Source organism: Rhinolophus sinicus, chromosome 14 (genome assembly GCF_057876585.1).
Source record: "Rhinolophus sinicus isolate RSI-liver-muscle chromosome 14, RSI-T2T, whole genome shotgun sequence".
NCBI lineage: Eukaryota > Metazoa > Chordata > Mammalia > Chiroptera > Rhinolophidae > Rhinolophus > Rhinolophus sinicus.
Genome location: NC_142514.1, coordinates 92901410 through 92927244, shown reverse-complemented (window position 1 = coordinate 92927244; position 25835 = coordinate 92901410). Strand labels below are relative to the sequence as shown.

The 25835-nt window shown below is 38.8% G+C and overlaps 1 pseudogene; it reads right to left on the bottom strand.

Moving 5' to 3' along the window:
- Positions 1 to 1005: 1005 nt before the first annotated feature.
- Positions 1006 to 7603, bottom strand: LOC109458572 (small ribosomal subunit protein uS12 pseudogene; annotated as a pseudogene).
- Between the last annotated feature and the right edge of the window lie 18232 nt (positions 7604 to 25835).

Below are 25835 nucleotides of genomic sequence, written 5' to 3'. Positions count from 1 at the left end.
TCAGAAAGTGGCAAGAATGATGGGATAAGTGAGTTCAAAATGAGGGGGATAATTTTGAGGGGGATTAATGGCAATGTGTCTTTTCCTGTAATATAGTTTTTAAACATTCACCATAGTTTTTGGTCACAACTCGCATATCTTGCTGGGATTTTGGTAGAAATTTCATTAGACCTGCATATTAGTGTTTTATTGTGGCTATAGTAAATTACCACAAACTTAGTGGCTTAAAACAACATGAATTTATTGTCTCACAGTGTTGGACAGAATGCGAAATCTGTTCACTAGGATGAAGTCAAGGTATTGGTCGGGCTGATTTCTTTTGGAAACTGAGAGGAAAATCTGTTTCCTTGATTGTTTCAGCTTCTAGTGGCTGTCGTTCTTTGGTTTATGGCTGCTTCCTCCATCTTCAAAGCACATCACTCTAACCTCTTGCTTCATCATCATATCTACTACTTTCCTTTCTATGTCAAATATCCCTTGGACTTCCTCTGACGGACACTAATGACTACATTTAGGATGCATACAATATTCCAGGAAAATCTACCAATCTCAGTATCCTTAGTTTAATCACATATGCAAAATTCCTTTTGCTATATAGGGTGACATTCACAGGTTCCAAAAATTCAGAACTGGATATCATTGGTGACTTTATTCGGTCTACTACAAATATCAATCAATACGGGAAGCACATATTGGAATATGGGAATAATAAATGATTCCTCAATCATTTATTATGTTAGATCTTCCAATCCATGAATATGGTCTGTCTCTTATTTATTTACCCCTTCTTTAATTTTTTGCATTATCATTTTGTAGTTTTTATAATACAAGTTCTGTACATCTTGCTACATGTATACTGAAGTATTTCTTATTTTTAAAAAATTATAAATGGAATTGTATTTTTAATTTTGATGTCTACACGTTCATTGCTAATATATAGAAATACAGTTGATTTTTTTTTTTCCAAATAAAAATTCATTACTCCCATGTTTTCATGATGAAAACTTAGGATCTTGGTCTTTCCTTCTTGCTTTCAGATAAGGCCAAAAGAGAGACATCAGCTACTTTGACAATCTTAAAGCAGACTCCAGGAATGTCACCAACAGTATGACCTTTATAACCAAATCCAGCAACCAGAATTTTATCATTGACATCAATAAAATTCAAGCAACTGGCATTGGGTACAAAGTCTGTGATACTTTTTGCCATTCGTGATCAGATGGACCCTGACGCACTTCCTGATGGTAGAATTTAGCTGTTTGGCTTCAACCCCTACGTCTCTCAGTACAATTCCCCTTGCATGGGAAGTGTCTCCAAAAGTGTTAGCCTTCAGGGCTGTATCCAAATGGACTTTCTGTACTGTTCATCATGCCACTTCTGATCTTGTCGGTGGCTACAGAGCTTCCTAGGCAGTATGAAGTGCCAGTGCCACAGGCCTGAGCAAGTCAGTTGATTTTTTTATGTTGGTATTATATGCTGTAACCTTGCAGAACTTTCTTACTAGTTTATCAACTTATTAGAATTATCAATTTAGATATTTTTATAGATTCCTTAGAACGTACCACATAGGCCATCGTATCATCTACAAATAAGGACAGTTTTATTTCTTCTCATCTGATCTGTATGCCTTTTATTTCATTTTCTTTCTTATTGCACTTAGTCAACGCAGTACTGGAAATCTAAGAGTTGAGAGAGAAGACATTCTTGCCTTGTTCCTCATCTTAGGAGGAAAGTATTTAGTCTTTCACATTAAGTATAACGTTAGCTGTATGGTTTTTGAAGATACTTTTTCATCAAGTTGAAGAAGTTATTCTCTTTTCCTATTTTTCTAAGCATTTTTATCATGAGTGAGTTTCAAATTTTGTCAAATGCTTATTCTTCATGGAATGACTTGATCATATAATTTTTATTCATTAGCATGTTAATATGGTAGATTACATTGATTGATATTTAAAGATTTAACCAGCATTGTACCACTGGAAAAAAAATCTTACTTGATCGTGATATATAATTATTTTTGTATATTGATAAAATCTGTTTGCTAATCTTTTGTTAAGGATATTTTTTTCACATATACTCATAAAGGATATTGACTGGTATCTTTCTTTTATGTACTCTCTTTTTCTGGTTTTGGTATCAGGGTAAAACTAGTTTCATAAAATGAGTTGGGAAATATCCCCGGCTCTTCTATTTTCTGGAAGAGATTGCATAGAATTAGTGTTAATTCTTTAGAAACTTAGTAGAATTCTCGAAGTGAAAGTATCGGAGCCTGGAAATTTCATTTTGGAGAATTTTTAAATTATAAACTTAATTTCCTGAGTTATAGGGTTATTTAAATGATTTATTTTATTTTGGATGAGTTGTGGTAGTTTATGCTTTTCAGCAATTTGTCCCTTTCATCTAAGTTGTCAAATTCTTGTATTTCAGTATCACCTCATTATCTTTTTGATATCTGTGGACTCTCTGGTGAAAATCAATGTCATTTCTGATATTGGTAATTTGTTTCTTCTCTCTTTTGTCTTTATTAGGTTTTGTAGGGGTTTTTCAACTTTATTGATCTTTTCAAAGAATCAGCTTTTTGTTTTGTTGAGTTATTCTATTTATTTCTTCCACCTGCTTGTTTTATGTTTATTTTGCTCCTCTTCTAGATTCTTGAGGTGGGGATTTAGATTATTGATTTGAAAATTTTTCTCTTTTTTAATTTAAGCACTTAATGATATAAATTTCCCTGTTAGCATTGTTTTAGTTATGTCCCATAAATTTTTTTGTGTTGTATTTTCATTTTCATTCAGTTCAATATAGTTTTAGAATTCCATTTTGATTCATCTATAATATTTTTAAGTTCATCTCTTTGTATGCTGTTTTGGTGTCGAACATCACAGCCTAGTGGTATTAACGTCTTGCGAGTTTAAGTGAAGTGTAGAGATCTTACTACCATTTATGTCCTTTTACCTTCCCCCAGTTATCATTTACTTAAACATTTCTTCTAAATACACTTAGAACCACATCAATTATCAAACATACATAATTTAGAAAACTCAAGGGGAGAAGGAAATGTATTGTATTTATTTGTATTTTACTCTTTCTGTTGTTCTTTTTTCCTTCCTGACAATTCAAGATTCCTCTTTTATTTCCTAATTTTTAGAGAACTTCCTTTAGCCATTCTTTCAGGGCAGGTCTGCTGGTGGCAAATTATCTTCATTTTCCTTCCTCTGAGAATATCTTAATTTCCTCTTCATACCTAAAGGATATTTAAAGCTGCTGATATTTGTATTGGTTTTTTTCCCCCTGTAGATAAGGTAACATTGCTCTCTTGCTGCTTTCAAGACTTTTTTCTTTGTCCTTAGTTTTCAGTTTGACCTGATAAATCTTGGTGTAGATTCCTTTGTGTTTACCCAGTGTGGGGTTTGCTTAACATCTTGAATATGTAGGTTTATGACTTTTGCCAAATTGGGGGAACTTTTAGCCATTATTTCTTCAAGTACTTTTTCATCACTAGGTTCTATATTTTCTCTTTCTGGTACTTTGATAAATTTGTTAAAATTTTTTTATTATTGTCCCAGTAGTTTCTTTCTATTGTTGAGATTAGGAAATTCCTACTATTCTATCTTCAACTTCATTGATTTTTTCCTTTGTCCCCTCCATTCTTCTGCTGAGCCCATCTATTGAGTTTTTTTTTTTTTTTAATTAAATTTATTGGAGTGACAATTGTTAGTAAAATTACATAGATTTCAGGTGTACAATTCTGTATTACATCATCTATAAATCACATTGTGTGTTCATCACCCAGAGTCAGTTCTCCTTCCATCACCATATATTCGATCCCCCTTACCCTCATCTCCCAACCCCCATCCCCCGCCCCCCTTACCCTCTGGCAACCACTAAACTATTGTCTGTGTCTATGAGTTTCTGTTTCATCTATTGAGTTTTTAATTGTTGATGATTGTATATTTCAATTCCAAAATTTGATTTGGTTTGCTTAGACTTTCTATTTATTTTCTGAGACTTTTTATTTTTCATTTGTTTCAAGGGTATTTGTTGTTAAAGTGTTTTTGTGATCAGCACTTTAAAATCTTTGTCAGATCATTCTAACATCTCTGTCATCTCAGTGACGACATTTATTAATTGTCATTATTTCATTCAAATTATGGTTTTCATAGTTCTTGGTATGATGAGTGATTCTTAATTGAAGTCTGGACACTTTGAGTATTATGTTATGAGACTCGGGATCTTATTTCAACCGTCTATTTTATCTGGCTTTCTATGACACTACTCTGACAGGGATAAAGAGAGGGGCACTAACTCGTAATTAACTGGTGGAGATACAATGCCAGTTTCCCCAAATGATGTTCACAGGTCCCGAGATGTTGCAGAAGGTCCCGAGATGTTGCAGAAGGTCCCGAGAAAGCTCATTACCCTCCAGCATGGATGAAAAGTCCTAGCTCTGGATTCAGCCTTCTCTGACACCACCTTGTGAGGGTTGGGGCTCCTGACACTGTGGCAAGGGTGAAAGATTTGGCTTTTTCTAGGGGATGGGGCCAAAGTTTCTTCTGTAGTTGGAGCAGGGTGGTTATTGTCTAAAAGTATTCTGTTTTGCTAAGCTGCCATTTTCCTGGTCCTTTGGCTAAAGAAGGCAGACTTTTGTTGGGACTTTTTTTTGGGGGGAGGGGGGTCTGTGCCTGTGGATATTACTGTGTTGCTGCCTTCTTTAGCTCCAAGTCTGGAATACATGAGGCAAAAAACAAAAACAAAAACAAAAAAACCCAGGAGCTCATTGTTATGTTATTCCTTGTGTCTCCATGTCTCCAACTGGTCTGACTTCTTCTCTCCATCTTTCAGAGTATTTTTATGTTCGTTTTATATATAATGTCCAGGGTTTTTATTTACATGTAGAGAATAGAATATGGAAAAATACGTTACTCCAGCTTTCTAGAAAAAGAACTTCTACTAAATCAATTTTTGTTGTATTATTTATTTCCTGATTATAAAAGGCATGTATGTTCACTGAGGAAAATTCAGAAATTGTGGAGAACTTTTAAAAAAATCATCTGTGATTTCTGATATGTTGACTGTTAGAATTTTCTTTATTTCCAGTTGTTTGAAGTTCACATATAAATTATGGGTCCTTTTTCTAAAAATAGGGATGACTGTGAATTCCTTTTTATCTTGTATTTAACACACAACACATTATGAGTACAGTATTTGCCTCAAAAATATTTTCTGAAAACATAGTTTTTAATAACTACATAATATTACCAGTGTGGCTGGATTTAACCACTACTTTTAGATATTTACTTGTTTCTAATTCTCTGCTTTTCTTGATAATGCTATAATAAATATTATCAATAAATGTTGCTTATTAATATTTCTAACTAAATAATGATAAAATAAATATACTTACCTCTTGTTTCAGTTTAGATTATCTTCCTGGGACAGATTCTTAGAAGGTAAAAAGAGGTGTGTCATTTTCAATTTCTTTATACACATTGCCAAGCTGATTTGTAGAAAGGTCAAATGCATGTACAGTCCATCAGACCATGAGGGCCTCTGTCACCCTTGCCAGCTTTATGTATTGTCACATGTAAAATCTGCCTTGAATAATGACTTCCCGCGGAGACGAAAGGCCCACTTTGCTTTTATGCAACAATACAGTGTGAGAGTAGGGGAGACTTTAGAGGTCACCCAATGGAATACTTTCACTTTATAGATGAGAAGACAATGACCAGAGAGGTGTGTGTGAAGGAAGAGCTTCTTCCAGCCTGGAACCACAGCTGCTGCCTTGAGCAGAGGCTGACACCAACACACCTTGGAGCACTGCCTAAAATCTTGTTTCACACCAGTTTAGAAAAGCATTATCTATTTAGTGTTTGTAAATAACCTGGCAGGGAGGAATCATAGCACTGTGAGAAGGGGAATGTGAAATATCCTCTGAGCCATTGAGAAATCTGAAGTTCTGTTTTCATAGAGCAACTGTAACACCTGACAAATTATTGACCTCATCTCCTTTTGAAAAGAATTGTAAAAGGTAGTTGGGGGTTTTCAGAGACTTGGGTCAAAGTTCTCACTTCTACTTCTACTTGGAGAATTTACAAAATCCTTCTGGGCTTCAAAGTTTGACCTTTAAAACAAAGAACACTAGGTAAGATGACCTCTGGGGCTGCTTCTAGCTTCGGTGTTCTATTGTCCCATGTAGTTAGAAGACCCTGGCAGCCAGGGCAACCACCGAGGTGCTCCAAGCAGCCCCACCCTGCCCTGGTTGGCAGGGTCTCACCCACAGAAGCCACGCTTACCTTCCCTCCAACTCCTGGTCACCCCCATAAAACCCCCCAGGCTTCTCTGACCATTCTCAGAAGAGGAATCCCAGTCTTCATCCAACTGGAGAGGACAACAGGCAGCCATGGAGCACAGGATGCAATTACTGACGTATCTCAGGTTCTGAGCACAGGGCGAAGTACAGAGCAGGGCCATAACCTTTCACAGAGTCCTCCAGGCCTTGGCGGGTTTGTTGAATGTATTAAGTGTCTGTGACAGGGACCACGTCCCAGTCAGTGTGTTCACAGCTCCCACTGTCTCAGGAACTGTGTTCCGGCCTCTGACCAGAGCTGGGCCAGGGCGGTGATACATTGCAGCCACATTATCAGAGTGAGTTCAGTGGGCCTGACAGGACCCACATTTCCAGTCAGCAGTCAGCCACACACAAGATTATCTGTGATTGGAAACTGTCACCATCTATTTCTGCTCAGATTTTGGCAGCCGCCCGTAGGATAGTACATCGTTACAGACCTAACTGAAGTCAAGTTCCCTTTGTGCAGATAGCAGTTTTCTGACAGACCATCCATCAGGAGCTACTTTTCCAAAGCAGGAAGGCAGTCTGTAGCTGCCAGGAGAGACATTTTGGCAAGGCTTCAGTAGCATTTTCCCAGGAGGGACAGTTTTACCAAGCTTGTGGTGGAGGTAGGGCTGCGTACAGAGGACTAGAAGTGTGTTGGGGTTGGAAGTGCATGGATGGTTCTAGAAAGATATGGTAGATATATTTAAAAGGAAAAAAAGAAAAAGAAAACAAATAACAAGGTGTGGGGTTGGTGATAGGAACTTCTTGGAAATGAAGAGAAAGAAAATGTCTGTATCCTCAGCCTTCACTTTTACCCTGGCTGTCGAATGGACAGCTTCACTTGGCTTTTCAGATGTCATCTCAGATTCAAATGATCCAAAATTGAGGTCATCTCTCCCAAATTGGCTCTTCTTTCTAATTCTGTCAATGAAACCATGCTTCTAGACACCCAGAGCAGGGCCATAGGGAAGCCTTTAGTTTCCATCTTCTTCATGTTTAATCTGTCCCCAGCCCTGCTAGCAATCATCCATCTCTGATATCTTTCTGACCTTTCTGAGTCACGATTTCAAAGTAATTGTTCACAAAATTGAGCAAAGTTAAAGTTATCATATAAGAAAAGGAGTTTCAAAAAACTGAAACCCAAAATTGGAATACACCAGGGGATTTCCCGTTGCTTCATCCTGCAGGCACCAGCCCAGCCCAGGCTGGCACCTACATGGTTCCCGGGGCCTTCTGAGCCACACTCTGGCTTGGAGCCTGACCTTGCCGCATGGAGCCCACACCTTGTAGATCTTTCTGTGCCCAGGCCCCTGACCTGAGCTTTCTTGACATTTACTATTCCTGGTTATAATGCATTCACCCATCTTCGTTCCTACCTCCTAAAATGCCCTTCCTTTTCACTCTGAAGTCTGAGTATCTTTCAAAGCCCAGCTCAGCTATGTAACCTCTGCATAATGTGGGTTCTCCTGCCTTTTATCTGCCTTGAGATTCTATTGCACCCCCCAGCAACAGCATGACAGTGGTTTTAAGCTCGGGCCCCAGAACCGCACAGCCCTTAGAAGTAGTAGCTGTGCAAACTGAGTCAAGTGTCCTAACATCAGAGTCTTCATTTTCTTGTCTGTAAAATGGTGGTAGTAACAGTACCTGACTTAGAAGGTTGTGGAGAGAATTAAATAAGATATCGCACACAATGTGCTCAGAACAGTGTCTGGCTATTTATTACTCACTCAACAAATTCTTGTTGTCATTGCTGTACTTTCTAGTATCCTCCCTTTCAACTTTTCCTTGTTTGTTTGTTTGTTTGTTCGTTTGTTTCCATGTGGCCATCTTGTCTACCCCCATTAAATTGCAAGTTCTTGAAAGGCAAAGATAATGGTATCTTTCTGTTATGTTCTGCCCTGGCTGGCACCTCTCTACCATCACACATACACACACACACACACACACACACACACACACACACACACACACGTACATACATTGGGTGCTGCTGGACAAATATTGGGAGCTGAGTAAATCATGGATTGACAGACTTGTGATCTGAGTATGGGGAGGAAGAAGGACTGGGGTCCTCGTTATCTGTAGCGTTAAAACATGGGCCCTGAGGGAAAGAGGAAGGGCTGCCACCAGGAGAGGTAGTGAGGGAAATTTCCTAGGAGGCACAGTTATTTAATCAAATATTACTTCAAGAAAGGATAGAATAATGTGATTTGACTTTTGGGAATTTATAAAATAGGTAGAAGAACAACTGATAGAGAAACGACAGCTCCTAGATTCAGTATTTCAGACAACATGTGAGACAGAACTAGAAGAAAGAAGAAAGAAAAGTGGCAGAAAATATCCCAAACCATAGCACTTGGTAACATCCATGTGATGATTTTATTTGATCCAGAAACAAAATACTCAGAACTTTTTCATTTCAGAGTCATATTTCCAAAACCATTTCTCATCAAGCAGAACTGACTAAAGGAAAAGCTGAAGGAGAGACCAATAAAAGTAAATTGAAGACAGGAAAAATGAATGAAAACACTGAAAGATTCTTTTATCATGTCATGCCTTAAAATGAAAGACAAGCAACAAGGCCCTCACACTCCTCACAGGTTTTCCAGCCTGGGACTTACCCAAGAGTGAGAGTTCCTACTTGTCCCAGTGTTGTTTTAATCAAGCCCTGGGGAACTGATATTATCTCTTCAGATTTATTCGTTTCTTTCTTATTTGTTTTCCTATCTCTAAAATGCACCATTGTATAGAATCTGGGCATGGCTACAAAGATTACCCCACAATGTCTGTCCTCATCACTAATCCCAGAGCTCCCTCTCTCCTACGCTCCAACCTGAGGATAACAACCCAGGTCCTTGTCATCGATCAACATCTCCAGCACTTCCCCAGTGGGGTCAAAAACAATTAGAAAGGCACATTTGGGGTATAAATACTAATGATTTTGGGTTCAACCAGAGAAGCAGAAAAAAAGGATTCTTCAGGGGGAAACACAAACAGCAACAATAAAACAAAATCAAGAATAGTAGAATAATTGGTCACTCAATAGCATAAGTGTTTGTTTTTTGGTTAAACTCAATATTCTGGTTTTAGAAAAGCAGGGTTGGTGAGAGATGGAGGTGGGTGTGTTTGCATCCTGGCTTGTGTTATTTGTGTAAATTTCCAGTCAGACTGAGCCAATTAACAATGAAAGAAACGTGATTGTCCCCGGGGAGGCCACTGGGTCATGCCTGCCTTTAAAGATATCAGTCCTGCTGTGCAAGAAAAAAGAAAAAAAAAAAGAACCAGAGGGAGAAATGTGCTGCAGCCTATACAGAGGGGAAATGGTGCCATTGTTCACTTCTATATAACCGTAGACTACACCCAATGTTAAAAGTTTCAAAAGTTTTACTATTTGACACACCTAAAAAACATATTTCATAAGTTTGAGACCTAGGCACCTCTGTGGACTTAAAATAAAACCATCCTTCCCTTGCCCCAAAGAACTAAGCCCAGAAATTAAATAGACAAGTCTTGGTTATCAGGACTATTTATCTAATGTTTTTACCCCAGCTTTGGGCCACTCTCTCCATCTTCAGCCAGAGACCACCAGGGAACAAAGCCCAAGTTTACAATTCATCTAAGCAAAATGTAACTGAGATGGCAAATCTGCTAAAATGCAAAAATTAAAAGAGCTCAAAACAGGACTCTATTGCCCTACACACACACACACACACACACACACACACGCACGCACGCACGCACGCACACACACACACACACACTGCCTTGTAGAGCCAAACAGCAATGCCTTTTAGATGATGTGCTTCACTCCCACACATGCTGAGAACTGACAATATACTGTGTCAAAATTACAGTCTCCAGGTCATTGCCGGTGACCATAAAGTTCTGCCTTTCCCTGGGTCTGAGAAAAACATGTGCTTGGTAGCCTGCCAGACATTCATTGCCACAATCCAGCCGTGTGCTGCCAATGTTGGAGCCAACAAGGGTGTCTGAAAATGTGCAAAAGTGTGTTCTCACTGACTGCCTGGCACAGATTCTGACTAAGGTAGGGGAACTAGAAATTTTCCTGCCAGAATCTAGTCCACATGTTCATGGAAACTGGAGGAAAATTTTCTGACACTTCTTTTGATTCTGCCAAGGTTAAATGCAGTTACGGTTATTCTATCTCCAACTCAAGTACATCCTTGTTCCTAAGATCTTTGAGAGGTCTGGCTTTTAACAATTAATATGTATTAATAAAAGCCAGTGTGGTATAACATATTGTGATATATGTGTGTGTGTATATATATATATATATATATATATATATATATATATATATATCACAATGATATAATAAAAAGAATGACAGAATAAAAAGAATAAAAATGATAGAATAAAAAGAATATTGTATATTATTAACATTAATATAATATTAATATTATATATTAATAGAGGAGTATTATATTACTATGAATTATATATTACCAATTAATAGTATATTTGTATGAATTGTATATTATTATGAGTGACATATTAATATAAGGATGTTATATTACATGAATATTCTATTCTACTACATTTGTGGAAGTTGACACAAGAGCAGTAGATGCTGTGTGGAGCCATCTAGAAACTGGCTGATGGCACTGCTAGCTGCTAGAGCTCAGCGTCAGTCCTCTCCAGGAATTGCTCTTGGCAGGAGACAGCAACCTCACCCAGGGTTCTTACCCTCTTCCTGGGGACAGCATGCACCCAAATGACTGGCTGATGTGGTGATATCAAGGTTGTATCCCCTTACCCCAACGTGGGATGACACTGTAGGACAAATAGCTCCCTGTGTGGTAGGCGGAGACCTTCTTCCACTGCCCAATCCAGCTTCATTCTCTCACCTCACAGCCATTACTCCTGAGAACATGCCCAAATAAACTTCCGGCATGCTAATTTTCATCTCTGAGTCTGCTTCCTGGGGAAGCTAATCTGCAGCTACTGGTCCCAGAAGCTGTCTGAGTAAGTAGGTGCTCAACAGGCTTCCAGGGCTGCATTCTCCCAGCTGCGGGCAGTGAGAAACGCATCACTAGAGGTAGGTGGACCAGTGATGGCCTCCTCACACCAGAGGTGAGTGGGATGGATGCCTTAGCAGTAGAAAGAAGTGCACTAGAGGGTTCAGTGTATCATGTGTTTGATCAATATGGAGGAAATAGAAGTATAACAACAATGCAATCTAAAGGCTGTTGCTAGAGGCTACAGATTATTTGGAAAAGAAAAACAATAGATTCTTTGGAAAGACGGAAAGGGATTATTCAGCAATTAAAGGCTGCATATGAGAGTGAGAAGGGCTCCTTGGCAAAACAGAAAGAGATTCTCATGTCCTGTAGATGAAAAGCAGAAGTGAGTACCAGGTTCAGGACTAAATATAAGAATAACCAAAGAAAGTTGAATTCTCAACCCAGGCAGGTATGCTAAACCATAAACTATGCAGCTTAAAACAACAGACATGTATTCTCTCACAGTTCTGGAGGCCAAAGGTCCAAATGCAAGATGTTGGCTGGGACATACTCCCTCTGGAGGCTCTAAGGGAGAGCCCTTCCTTCCAGCTCCTGGTGGCTCCAGACGTTCCTTGTCTCCTGGCAGCATCACTCCAGTCTGTGTCTCTGTCTTCACATGGCTGTCTTCTTCCCTGTGTATCTATCTCCAGGAGTAGCAAGTGCCCATCTCCTTTCTCTCATAAGGGAGATCATTGGCTATAAAGCCCACCCTAAATCCAGGATAATCTCATCTGGAGATCCTTAATTTAATAAAAGATGCAAAGACCCTTTTTCTAAGTCCATATTCACAGTTAACAGGGGGCAGGACTTAGACACATTTTTAGGGGGAACACAATTCAATCTACTACACAAAGCTGTCAGCTTTGAGGGGTGTCCAGAGCAGGATGTGATGCAAGGAGTGGCACTGCCACCTGGCCATACGTGGTTGACTGTATGGGATGAGAGGAGTTTGTGTGGGTTAAGATGCTCTGTGGAGGACATGGCAAGTCCCAATAAGAGAATTATAGCATGGTCCCTGAGGGTTTCAGATCATGTCCATGCCAGCTGAAGAGAATTATTCACTTTGTAGAAAATAGATCCTGGTGAGCAGCTAGACCCTATAGAGTTGAAGTGCCAGAACTGTGTCACTAAGGGACCACAAAGCCAGAACTGCCCATCACAAGCTGAGTTCTGTCAGGTCTACCAAATCATAAGGTTGGATTAGGCCCAGCCAAGACACCATCATAAAATGAGTGGCACTAGGGATCAGGCATGAATAAGACTAGAGAGCTCAGGTGAACTGCATGAGCACGTGGCCCAGCCCTCATGTCACCCACTGTGTCATAGCAATGCTTTTCTTTCGACCACACCTATAGCCCCCTTGGGGAGGGCATCCTTCATGGCCAGTTAACGAAGGAGGGGCAATACTGAGATTTGTTCACAGAGGGTGGGCTCATTTTGTGAGTGTGGACCAAAAATGAACCACAGCGGCACTACAGCCCCACTCAGTGCTCGCGTTGAGAAATGGCCCCTCTAGATTAGCTCCCAAGACCAGCAGAGGCACCCTCTGAGTGTGAGGGAAGTCTAGAATGGAGAGCATATGTTGTTGCCTCCAGGGCTGTAGTTTGTCCTACGACCTTCCTCTGTAACAAAGTGAGACCCAGGCGTGTAAGGCTGCTCCCCGAGAGGCTCCTTCAAGGCTACAAAGCACGTACCCTCAGTTGTGAGAGTACTGCCTGCAGACAGCCCAGCTGCCAGGTTCTCCAGGACTGGCATTAGGCCGGGGTTTCTCAGCCTTGCACAATAGACATTTGGGACTGAACGTTCTTTATTGTGGAGACCGTTTCCTGTGTCATAGGATGTTTAGTAGCATTCCTGGCATCTGTGCACTGGATGCCCACCCCGTAGTCCTGACAATCCAAAATTGCCAAATATCCTCTGGGGGGAATATCACCCTGACTGAGAACTATGACACCAAGCTAAAGCCAATGACCTTGCCAGAATCCTGCCTCCTTCCTGCTACAGCCTGCATCTAGTAATGGAACCCGCAACCTGGCCCTAACTTGGGACAACCCTAAAAGGTCGTTCCAACCTCAGAGCACCCTATGGGTTGGCAGAGGCGCTTTTACAGTGACTGCTGCACAGCTCAATCTCTCCATCTGCCCAAGCTTGCTTCCTTCCCTTCCCCAACAGATGCTAATCCTGGGAGAATCCCTAATGATTCTACACACAATTTCCACCTGGGAGTCCACTTCCTGGAGACCCTGACCTGAAGCAGTAGTCACCTTCCATTTCCCCAGAATCCACCTTAATTAAAATAATGAATCATGCAGTGCAACGTATCTTTGCTGTACACTTTCTGGGTGAAAACATCAACACTTCCCAGCTCATCTTCGTGAGTTTATTCAGTAACAACATTCAACAAACATAGTGCGGTTGCCACTACCAGTGCTGGGCTTAGAATTCATCAAAGGATGGAACTTAGGTCCAGGGTTTGTTACATAATTTGCAGGGTCCCATCTCAAAAAATGTTAAGTATTTCAAGACAATAACAGCAGAGCATTAACCAAACATGGGTTCCTTCTCAGCACAGGATCCTGTGTGGCTGCGTGGATTGTTCACCCATGAAGTAGCCCTGCTAAATCGTGTTCTCATGGGCCTACCTCTAGCCAGGAATATGAGTATTAAACCATTAATTACATAATAAGTTGTTCTATTGCAATTGTGAGAAGCATTATGTTGGAGAAGTGCAGGGGCTGCTATATAATCTTTCAGTAAGGGAATCAGACTCTTCTGGCGGGGGCAGAGAATTGCAGGGGACAGAAAGATAAAGACCCTGTGAGAACCACAGCTCTCTCCCTGATTCCTTGGTGCACCGTGAACTGCTCGCCTGACAACTGGCCGGCAGCAGTTTCTTATTTGAGAACACTCTCCCAGTCAAAGAAAGTGGGCCACAGACATATGGCTTCCTCCAAATGCCACACCACACTTCCTTCACATAGAAATGACTCCAGAAAAAAAAAATCATTAAAATAAAAAAACATTAAAATAAAGTGAATGGAAACATAAGGAGGTTCTTCACTGTCTTAAGAAAATAAACCGAAATCCAAAATATTCTGAGAAACACATTAGGGAATTAGAGGAGATCAAAAAGTCCACAATAGGGCCAGTTATATGTCAGGTTTGGAAACTGATTTAATTCTGTGCTAAGAGCAAGAAGACCTCAGTTCTATTCCCAGCACTCTCTAATTCTGCAAAAGTCACTTCAATTTTCTGTTCTTTGTCTGAATAATAAAAAAAAAGTTGGTCTGTCATTTTGGATTTCATGAGTATTATTAGGATGATTCTTTTAGGATACTTTGAGCTAGCTCTTCTAGAAACACAAACATCATACTTACTCAAAAACAAGGCAACTTAAGGTTACTATACACTGCCCGGCCACACACAACTGTGGTGAATTCAGACTCTACCCAACCCCCACTGTGACCTTCATAAGTACCCACGCCCCCCATTTTGGCAGGGCCTGTGAGATGTCTTACTTTCTTCCCTTGTTCTTGCTTCTATCAAGTCCACCATGTCCTCTAGGAACAAAGATGCAAACGTAAGTTTTCATATTTTGAAAACAGGCACAAGAGTATATCATTATTTAATATATGATAAATGTAGTATTTCATATGAGTAGGGAAAAGATAGATGATTATATGTACTGGGAAAATTACTTACCTATCTGGAAAAAATTAAGTGAGCTTTTTACCTTACTTCAAACATCAAAATAAATTTCGGATGGATTAAAGAGATAAAATGCTAAAAAAAAAAAAAGAGAGAGAGAGAGAAACCTTATAAGTAGTAGAAGTTTAGATAAATATTTATATAGTCTTGGTGTTATAAAGGTCCTTTCTAAGAGTAACATCAAAGGCAGAGATTGTAAAATAAATCATTAATAGCTCTGACTATATATAATAAATCCCATGAGCAAAATTAAATGTCACTTTAAAAAGCAGGGAAGTATTTAGTATTTGCCATATATATATATATATATATATATATATATATATATATATATATATATATATATATATGTTCCAGATAAAGGACCAATATTTTTTATATATAAAGAGTTCTAGCAATCCAGTATGTAAAAGAGAAATTCTTTGGCTGCCAATTCTACTTCCTGGAATTCATCATAAGGAAATAAACCTAGAAGTGATTATCCTAGACTTGCCCTTTTAAACTCCCTTAGGAGTCAGTTGACCAGGGCTCCATCTTACTTAGAAGAAAGTGAGAAACCTATACATAAGTCTAGGCGCCTGGCTAATGGTCAGTGGGGGTGGGATGCTTATGGGGACAAAAATGTATTACTAGTTCCTGGAGAAAAGGTGTTCTAGACAACTAAAAGAGGTCATCAAAGAAAGGGGTGCCATGCCAGAAGGGGTGCCAAGACCTAAAAACAAAGACGCCCACTTTGGGGACCCAATAAAAAAAAATCATAACTTTCAGTGAGAGTGGAATGAAAATAATCCTCTAAACAACTCTATGATTCTGGAGTGTTAGCATCACCCCTTTTTAAAGTTCAGGAGAATAAAACTGAGAAAAATTCAGCTACCCAATCTTTCAGTCTCGAAAAGGAGAAAATGGATTGAACCCAGATCCTCTGTGTTCAAGTTCCTTGCTCTTTCTGTCTGTATTGTTTCTTGGTGCTTTAGCAAATATTTCTGCTTTTGTTTTTTCATAGGACAATGGTAAAAGAAGGTCTTTCGTGTGGAAGTGGAAAACGTCAGTGTGATAACCTGCAAACCAAGCTTGGTAAGGGCAGACTTTCTTGTGGAAGCATTTCCCAGTTTCATGGGCCTCTGGACCGTGCCACTAACTATTTCCAGAAATGTACCTGAGAGGTCTGGAGATTTGGAAGGGGAACTCTGTGTGCTCGAGGTCAGATTTCACGTTGCAGTTTTGCAGCTTCATCTGCAGTCTGGGTTTCCCTTAATAAATTACAGGTCCTGCCACTAAGCTGTGAATGGCAACCAGCAGTAGGTGATTTAGAGGTGCACAGAGGCTTCCCAAATTCTTTAAAAATCAATTTCTTTTTGTTTGTTTTTACGGGCAGATAGAAAGTTGGGCTTTGAGAACCTTAAGTGCCTCAACAGAGACTTTCGTGAACCAATATTTGTCAGGATTGAGTTATCTGATCTGAGACTGTGTACTGGGTTATTGAAAGGTTAAAATAAAATAAAAATAAATTAATGAATTTCAAATGTGAAGGTTAGATTTTGCTTTTCTAGCTGTTCCCTTTATTTCTTCTCTGACTGTTCTACCTGACAGTTGAGGGAGGAGATCACTGTTAAATCATAGTAAACATGGATGTTTTGTGCTCCCTTCTTCTAGGCCAGTCATCAGGCAGAATTTTTCTGTAAAAGGTCAGATAATAAATTTTCTATGCTCTGTGGGGCCAGATGATCTCTGTCACAACTATTTAACTATCATGTGAAAGTCACCACAGACAATCCTTAAACAAATGAGTGTGGCTGTATTCCAATAAAACTTTATTTACAAAAACACGTTGTGGCTGGATTTGGCCCACAGGCTATAGTTTGCTGACTCCTGTTCTAGTCGAAACTACTGAACCTCACATTCTGTTTTTCCACTTAGTCTGTCTCTTTTTCTTGCTTCTTCCAACTTTTGGGTAATATCTATAACATAATGAGCATGCTGACAACCAAAAATGAGAAAGTTGGGTTTTGAACAGTTTAGTACCTGGCAAATCCAAAAATGCTCCTTCCTCTGGGTTCCTCTTCCCTAGGTGGGTACTGTGTTTCCCCGAAAATAAGACCTAGCTGGACCATCAGCTCTAATGCGTCTTTTGGAGCAAAAATTAATATAGACCTGGTCTTATTTTAATATAAAACTGGTATAATATAATATAATATAATATAATATAATATAATGTAATATAATGTAATATAACAATACTGGGTCTATATATTAATTTTTGCTCCAAAACATGCATTAGAGCTGATGGTTCAGCTAGGTCTTATTTTAGGGGAAACACAGTATTTATGATTGTTTCTTTAAACCTCTGTTCTTCATTTCTCACTGGTATCAAATGACTGGTGCTGCTTGTCATTTGGGTAAGCAGCACCAGCTTACCATGGGTAGGTAGGGTAAGCCTACCTACTCATGGTACTAATTTTGCAGCCATAGTGTCTTGAGTTGAATTCTCTTTGTGGCCAATTATTAAGAACATTTACATTCGCCGTTTTTAGCTACTATTTTCATTAAGTACACTTGCATGCAGTGCGAGTACAAGGAGGAAACCATTCTAATTCTTGTGGTGCCCTGAATGCCTATAATCCTTGCTGCTCATAAATGCTGCTATAACCCTAGCATAACACTTAACACTTACAATATTGGATTAAATAATTGCTCCTTTTACTGAGATCCTACTAAGCGTGGAATACCTTTTGAGCTATTCTGATTTTTATCAGATCACATAATCATCCTGACAACTCTGATAACTTATCTGCCAGAGGAGATAATAGACTCAGAGAGGTTTACCGTTGCCCAGTGGTACAGCCAGCATGAAGCCTAAGTTTGTCTGGTTCCCAGTCTCATGGGAGTTATGAAGTCATTATTATTAATTTACCCACTTATTCCTACACTCATCCACCAAATGCTTATCAAGCTTTCCCATTTCCTAGGCACTGGGCCAGGCACTGGGGATATAGCAGAGAACAAGCAGACATAGTTTCATCTGCTAGCAGCTCTCAGATTCTTACTCATAATTACCCATAACCCCACCATCATAACTGTGGCACGGGCTGCAAAGGAAAACCAAGGAAGCCACGTGGTTATGTGACAGAGCGACTAATCACATTAGCTCACCTCCTATCAGGGTTATAAATTTATTCAAAGACAGTGATTGTCCTTACACTATCTGCTACTTTAAGTAACTGCCCTATTGAGGCAAATAGTTCTGATTCTTCCATCTTCTCCATCTGAATGTGTACACAAGATTAGTGGCCCATGTGGCATTCTGTGAAGCAACTGGAAATAATGAAATTACCATACAGCAACACGGAAAGAACTGAAAAACACTGTTGGATGGAGAAAGTAATAAAGAGAATGCAATTTACACCATGATGCTATTTGTAGAAGTTAAAGTATACATACATACAAAACAACCCAATGTATTTTATAAAAAAGAGTGCATGATTACGTAGGGACATACGTATACAAAAAATCTCATACTGGGCCTGGAGGTAGGAATAGAAGAATACCTGAGATTGGGCATAAGGGGAAAAAATATTAAGACAGGATCCTTGCACAGACTGTACTGAAAAATATAATTGATTAAATGTCTGCTCATGAGGTCCCCAGGAAAAACAACAAAAGCAAAAAATCATTTGAAAGGCATTAGCCTCAATGTTGTGCTGGACAGAGGATGACAATCTTTAAATGCTGGTCCTTAGCCTCAGGCGGAGAGGTTTCACGATGGGAAACAGGATAGAAAAGATAGATACACAAAGGAGGATTCCTTCTATTAAAAGGAAATAAGGAAAGAAAAGAACAGCTCTCCCAGAAGAGTGCTGAATCGTCCTGTGTTTACATAAACATGTTCCCATAAGATGATTGATCTCTTACAGACAAGGCCATATCTTTAGTACTTAATATAAAATCTCTCTGCAATAGCAGAGCTGCAATAATCAGCAAAGTATAAAGTATTTGGTGTTCCCAAAGTATTTAAAGAATGACAGTAGTAATCTCAATATAAAATACTAATACTGGGATATCCTTTGTAAAGTTCATTCGGCTTCTGAAACAGTAGGTGATATCCAGGGTTGATTGATAGTCTCACTAAGTTATGGGACATATTGACAAAGGGTAAAGTAAAGAAGAGCTGACTGTGACCTCACAGAGCATCTGAAAACATCTGGTCTCTGCCCCCTTAGCAGACTGTTCCAAAAATAATACTGTCGTTTCAGTTATTTGGAAAATCCACTGCATTTGTTTGGAGACACCATCTACATCTTTTCACATTCCCCACCTTCCACTCTACCCAAGGTAACAAATATCAAACTTGGGAAGGGAAAGAATGAAGGACGTTTCCCCCAGCAGTCAAGGGCCAAGAAAATTAGGTTGAGTCTTTTCTCATGCCTCCAAATAAAATCTTGGACAAGATGGCAATTGCATTTAGAGGGATCACCAAAGCTGTTTTATTTGCCAGCATTCCATTTGGGGAGTTGATTTGTAGGTTAAAAATATGCAATGTATGAGAGAAGTTATCATTTATTTCTTGACTGACCTTGGGCCTTGATGTATCTCAAAACCAAGAGAATTTTCCTGTTGGTAAATGAGGCCCAATTCTTTCAGTAAGTCCTTGTGAGCTCCTGCCATTAAAAACAATCCATAGGCTGAATGCACAGACATGCTCTGAATTTTGGTAAAGAGGGGAGGACTGGTGAGAAGAGAAAGAAGTCTGGAAAAATCTGGGGGGAAAGATGTTTAGCTAATCATGCACATTTCAAGACAGAAAAGGAAACAAAGTGTTTGGGAGAATAAATGTCGCCTTGCCACCATGGCACGCCTGTTCATTCTCTCCCTCACTGACCACTGTCGGGCAGTCCCAGTGTGGTGGTGGCCTCAACTGCCTGGCTGACCTTCCCCTGACTCCAAGAGGGAAGAAATAGTGAAGCTCTGTGTCCTTGCTGGCTGGGCCTTCCTGTGACCCGCCTGAGACCTCTCCCCCTTTCCCACAGCCCTCCCCCAAAGCCTCGCTGGAGCTTTTGGTTTATTTTTTCAGGTGAGTAAACTCTGTATCGAATACTGGTTTCTCAGTTGCTTTTAATTAGGCTTCTGAGTTCCACTCTTTCATCTCGGTGAAATCTGCGTCACTTTTCTCCAGCTATTTTTGGTTCTAAAACCGTGGGTTTGCTTTCATTCAGCTAATTGAAGGCATACAGGAAAGGAGAAAGGGGATAATCCCAATCATTTGACATTTCTTAGGGTTCTGATAAACCACACATTTTTTAGTGGCAGAAAATTGCTTTCAAAATGTTAACTTTGCAACCTCTTCCCCGAGGGGATGATGTGCCTACCAACTAATGCTCCAAGGTTAATGTCACAGGGGCTTCTCTGAATTCCAGGTGGAGGGTGGGAGGGCAGGTGAGATGTCGTGATGTGACCAAATAGCCCTCCGCAATTGTCCCTTCCTGGTGGCAAATTCAATCCCTTCAGCTCTGACTGAGACCTTCACCGGGAACTGCGCTATTGAATGAAAGGTTTGTAAAGCTCTAGGGTGAAGGCGCGGCCAGACACCTCCTGTTAACATTAGAGAACAGAGTTGATGGCACTGTCCTATGGAATGTCCCATTAACTAAAAAGCCAGCAGCCAGGTACTTGATTGATCCCAGAAAGGACAGTACATATTTCTAGTAAAACTTTATTAAATCTTAATACAAGACCCTTTCTTTTGCACTTTGGACCAAAAGATTCTGTAAAAGATATCATAAAGTATCTATAATTTGCTGTTTGTACCAAGGCTATTTAGTAAACAAAGTTTAGATCTTGTTAGAATAATAAAAATAGGTTTTACATAGAGTAAATATTTCAATTTATCATTGTTATTCTATTTTTATAATTGATAGGATTATAGGTGTTCCATAAAGCTTCTACAAAATGGAGGGGGAAAATGGTACTTACTCATTACTGAAAGAATCAAAATCATGTTTACATTTATATCTCAATATACTATTGTCCTCCAGGTCTATTCCAAGAAACAAAACAGTACGAATTACCAACTGCTTCTAATTTAAAAAGTAAACTACTTAAATGGATCCAAAATGCAGTCAACTGACAGTAAATCCAAATTCCATGTTAAAGTAGCTTTCATAAGACAACAAATAGGAAAAATGTTTGTAATTCATACACAGTCAAAGAGATGATATACCTAATACCTAAATAGCACCCACAAGTCAATAAGGAAAAGGTCAACTACCCAGGAGAAAAAGTAAAAAGGACATCTCACAGACAAAATCACAGAAATTTAAATATATGAGAAGATGCGCAACCTCACTCATGACAAGTAAACTGCAAATTAAACTACATGGAGATTCCACTTTCCAACTCCCAATTGGTTTTGATAAAATAAGGATAACGTGCTATGGTTGTAAGGGAGTTGGGGGAAAAGTCATTTATAAAGAGCTGATGGGAATATATATAGTTTTCAACTTCTATGGGGAATTTGGCAATACCTATTAAAATTATAAATGCATATGCTCTTTGACCTTAAGTAATTTTTCTAAGAACTTATTCTATAAATATATTCACTAAGGGAGAAGTAAAATATGGACAAGGTTATTCGCTGTGGCATTGGCTGCAATCGCAAAAGATTAGAAAATCCCAAATTCCATCAATAGGGGACTGGTTAAATAACTTTATAACCCTATAATCTAATACTATTTAGTTATAAAATATGAATAATCTATATATTAATATTAAACAATCTTTATTACATATTATTAGGTGAAAAAGATCTAGTGTCTATAATACATTATCACTTGTTAATAGTAGGAAATATATAGATATATAGAAATACAGAGAGATAAGGAATAAAGGCAGAGATAACCAGTGTCCAGCACCCACTGGGTTTTCACTTGTTTGTAATAATATAAAATATCTCTGGAAGTATATATAAAAAATGTAGGCACCTGTCCAAGGATTAGGTGTGCTGGAGAACTAGGTTGGAAGGAGAATTTTCATCATACACTCTATTATAGATTAAATTGTGTCCTCCAAGGAGACACTATGTTGAAGTTCTAAACCCCAGTACCTGTGAATGTGACCTTATTTGGAAATAGGTCTTTACAGATGTGATCAAGTTAAGCTGAAGGTGTGGCCCTAATCCAATATGACTTGTCCTTATGAAAAGAGACAAAGAGACACAAGCACACACAGGCAGGGCAGCCATGTAAAGACGAAGGCAGATATCGAAGTGATGTGCCTACAGGCCAGAATACCGAAGATTGCCGATGGCCACCAGAAGCCAGGAGGGAGGCCTGGAGCGGATCCTCCCTCACCACCCTCAGAAGAAACAGCACAACCATCATCTCAATTTCGTCTACTGGCCTCCAGAACCGTGAGAATAAATATCTGTTGCTTTAAGTCACCCAGTTTGAGATCCTTCGTTACGGCAACCCTAGGAAACTAACACACACTCTTCTGTTATTTTTGAATTTTAAACCATGTGAATGTAATATCTGTTCAAAAATAAAATAAGTAGATTGAAAACGTTTGGACCAAAAGTAAGAAGAAATAAAGTAGGTCTTATTATAACATGGCTCTGATAAACTTTCTAAAACCATACAGAATTTCTTGAGATATATAGGGATTTTGTTTCAATAGAGTCAACCATACTTCGGCTAATAGCTTGAAAATGAAAGGAAAAAACAAATAATAACCCAGTGGATGCTGGACTCTGGCTGTCGCAGCCTCTGTTCCTCAACACCCACTTGATAGCCTGAGGCTGAGAGTCAGCTGTGGTTGGAGCTGCTCTTTTCCCATCTTGCATTTTTACCACACATTTATTTTTAAGAAAAAAAACAGTTAATTTATTTGATAAGCATGACAATCTACCTGAATCCACTGAAATGATGAGAGCTTTTACAAGACTCTGGTTTTGCAGGCTTTTAGCCACCACCTGTTTCCACAATCAATACCAGAGGGCGCTATCAACAGGTCAACCAGGTAAATGCTCCAGCAATGTTGACGCCATTGACTCATGGGGGTTCTTTCTCTGCCCACAAAGTGAGACTGTGACTTCTCATGAACTGGAGTGGTTATATTTACATTAGCTCTGAAACTGAATCAGTTGTGAACACAATGCAACCAAGACACCAAAATATGTGATCAACTCAATGCACTCAAACAAAACCAGATTTTGACATTAGATTCTTAGCCGAACTTTTATTTAAAAGAGGACTTTTTAATAGGACACTTTTAGATTTACAGAAAAAAATACAAAGATAGTACAGAGTGTTTCTATATGTGCCACATCCAGTTTCTCGTATTATTAACCTTACATTAGTCTGGTACGTTTGTCACAACCAATGAACCAATATTTGGGCATTTTTATTATTGGAGTTCATGGTTCAGCCAGATTTTTGTGGTGTTTACCTAATATCCTTTTGCTGATACAGAATCCCATCCAGGATAACACATTGTATTTTATCGTAATGTCTCCTTATGCCCCTCTTGGCTCTCAGTTTCTCAAGCTTTCCCTGTTTTTGACAACCTAAAGAGTTTTGAGGTATATTGATCAGGTATTTTGTAGAATGTCCTTCAGTTGAGATTGGTCTGATTTTTTTTGCCTCATGATTAGACTGGAATTATGGCTTTGGGGAGGAGAACCACAGAGACAAAGTGCTATTCTCATTCTATCAATGGTACATACTATCAGCATGATATGACTATCACTATTGATCTTGATCACCTGGCTGAGGTAGTGTTTGTCAGATTCCTCCACTGCAAAATTGTTCTATTTCCCCTCCTTCCTACACTGTCCTCTTAGGAAGGAAGCCACTATGCACATTACGCAGTTAAGGGGTGAGGTATATCCATATCCTAGTGGACAGAATATCTACATAAATTATGTAGAATTTTCTGCTTAGAAAATCTGTCTCTTTACTGCCATTTATTTATTTATTTAGTCATTTATTTATATCAATATGGGCTTATGGATATTTGTTTTATACTTTGGGTTACAATTCACTGCTACTTTGTTTACCTAGCTGAGTTTTTCTTTTTATTAGATAGAATAATTGTTTTGGCATTATGTATGGATTAGTTTAGAACTGAAAGCTCACCATACAACTATACAATCTACTGGTCTCTTTTTATGTGCTCACCTGATAAACATATTTCTAACAATTAGTTTATTCAACAAGTTTGTACCATGTACACTTACTGTGCTACATGCTGGGTGCACAGTAGTGAGTGGAATAGACTGCATACCTACCCATATGAATTGTCAACCTAATGTTTGACTTATTTATTTGTACATAGCACAGCATTTGAATTTCTTCTGGGGCAGAAACAGAAACAATATAATTCCTGTCCTTAAGAATCTTTAAATGTCATTTGGGCAGGCAAGATGCACACCCAAGCTCACATAAGACTAGAGAGAAAAGTAAACACAGGATAATTATAAACCAAAATATGTCTGTCTGGTGTGCTGTAGGATAAAGTTAATCAACAATGGTTTTTTTGCAATGGCACAGGCATAGACTATCTTAGAAAAGTTTTGTTTAAATAAAAAGGAACTGAGGATATGATGCAATCATTGGAAGGAACAATGGCATCAACTGTAGATTTTTCCAGGCCAGTATCTTTAAAGATAGAATAGACAGATTATCCATAAAATTGAGGAGGACAATGTGGTGAGACTCAAGACTATACGTGAGGGGTCACCAGCCAGAGCAAACTCTTCAAAGAACAGAAGTGGTAGAGAGATTACTTTTGCAGAGACTGGAGGTGGGGAGATGTTACATCCACTAACAATGTGGGAAAGAATAAAAACATTTGATCTAAAAAGGAATCTGTATCATTAGGGTCCATAAAGAAGAGGTACAAGGTGTGCCTTATCTGGGAGGCAAAATAGTCCATGAATTCTTTTATACCTCCAGCTTTATTGAGGTATAATTGACAGATAAAATTCTAATACATTTACAATGTAGAATGTGATGACTTCATAGAAATGTACATTGTAGAAGGATTTCCCCCACCAAGTTAATTAACACTCCCATCACCTCACATTAGATCTTCAGACCTTATTCATTTTATAATTCTGTGTTGGAAATATCTATGGAAACTTTCATTACATTTCGGAAAGAGCAGGTAATGGTTCTTGAATTGTGAAAGATACTTTTCATCCCTTTAGTTCACCACATTTTACTACCCAACCCCTTGCCATTGCCTCCAAGAGATCTGATGTTTAACTCTTCATATGATTAAAACATGTCTGAGAATTGAAATGAAAATACTGACATTAAAAATATTGGAATAATGCTAGAGTGGTATAAATGTTCTCCATGCACCGTAGCTCCTAACAATGGTTTCATGCTTGTCAAACCTTGTACAATGCTTTGCGCAAAGCAAATACATTTACTAGGATAGGCTTAAAAACAAAACAAAACAAAACATGAAAAGACAGATGTTATAGTGCTTTTTTTTCCAATTACAGTTGATATTGAATATTATTTTATATTAGTTTCAGGAGTACAGTGTAGTGGTTAGACATTTATAAAATTTACAAAGTTATCCCCCCAGTAAATCTAGTAACTACCTGGCACCATAGAGGTTACTACAATATTATTGATTATATTCACTATGCTGTACTTTACATACCTGTGACTATTTTGTAACTATCAAATTCTACTTCTTAATCCCTTCACCTTTTTCACCTAGCCCTGCAAACCTCCTCCCATCTGGCAACCATCATTCTGTTGTCT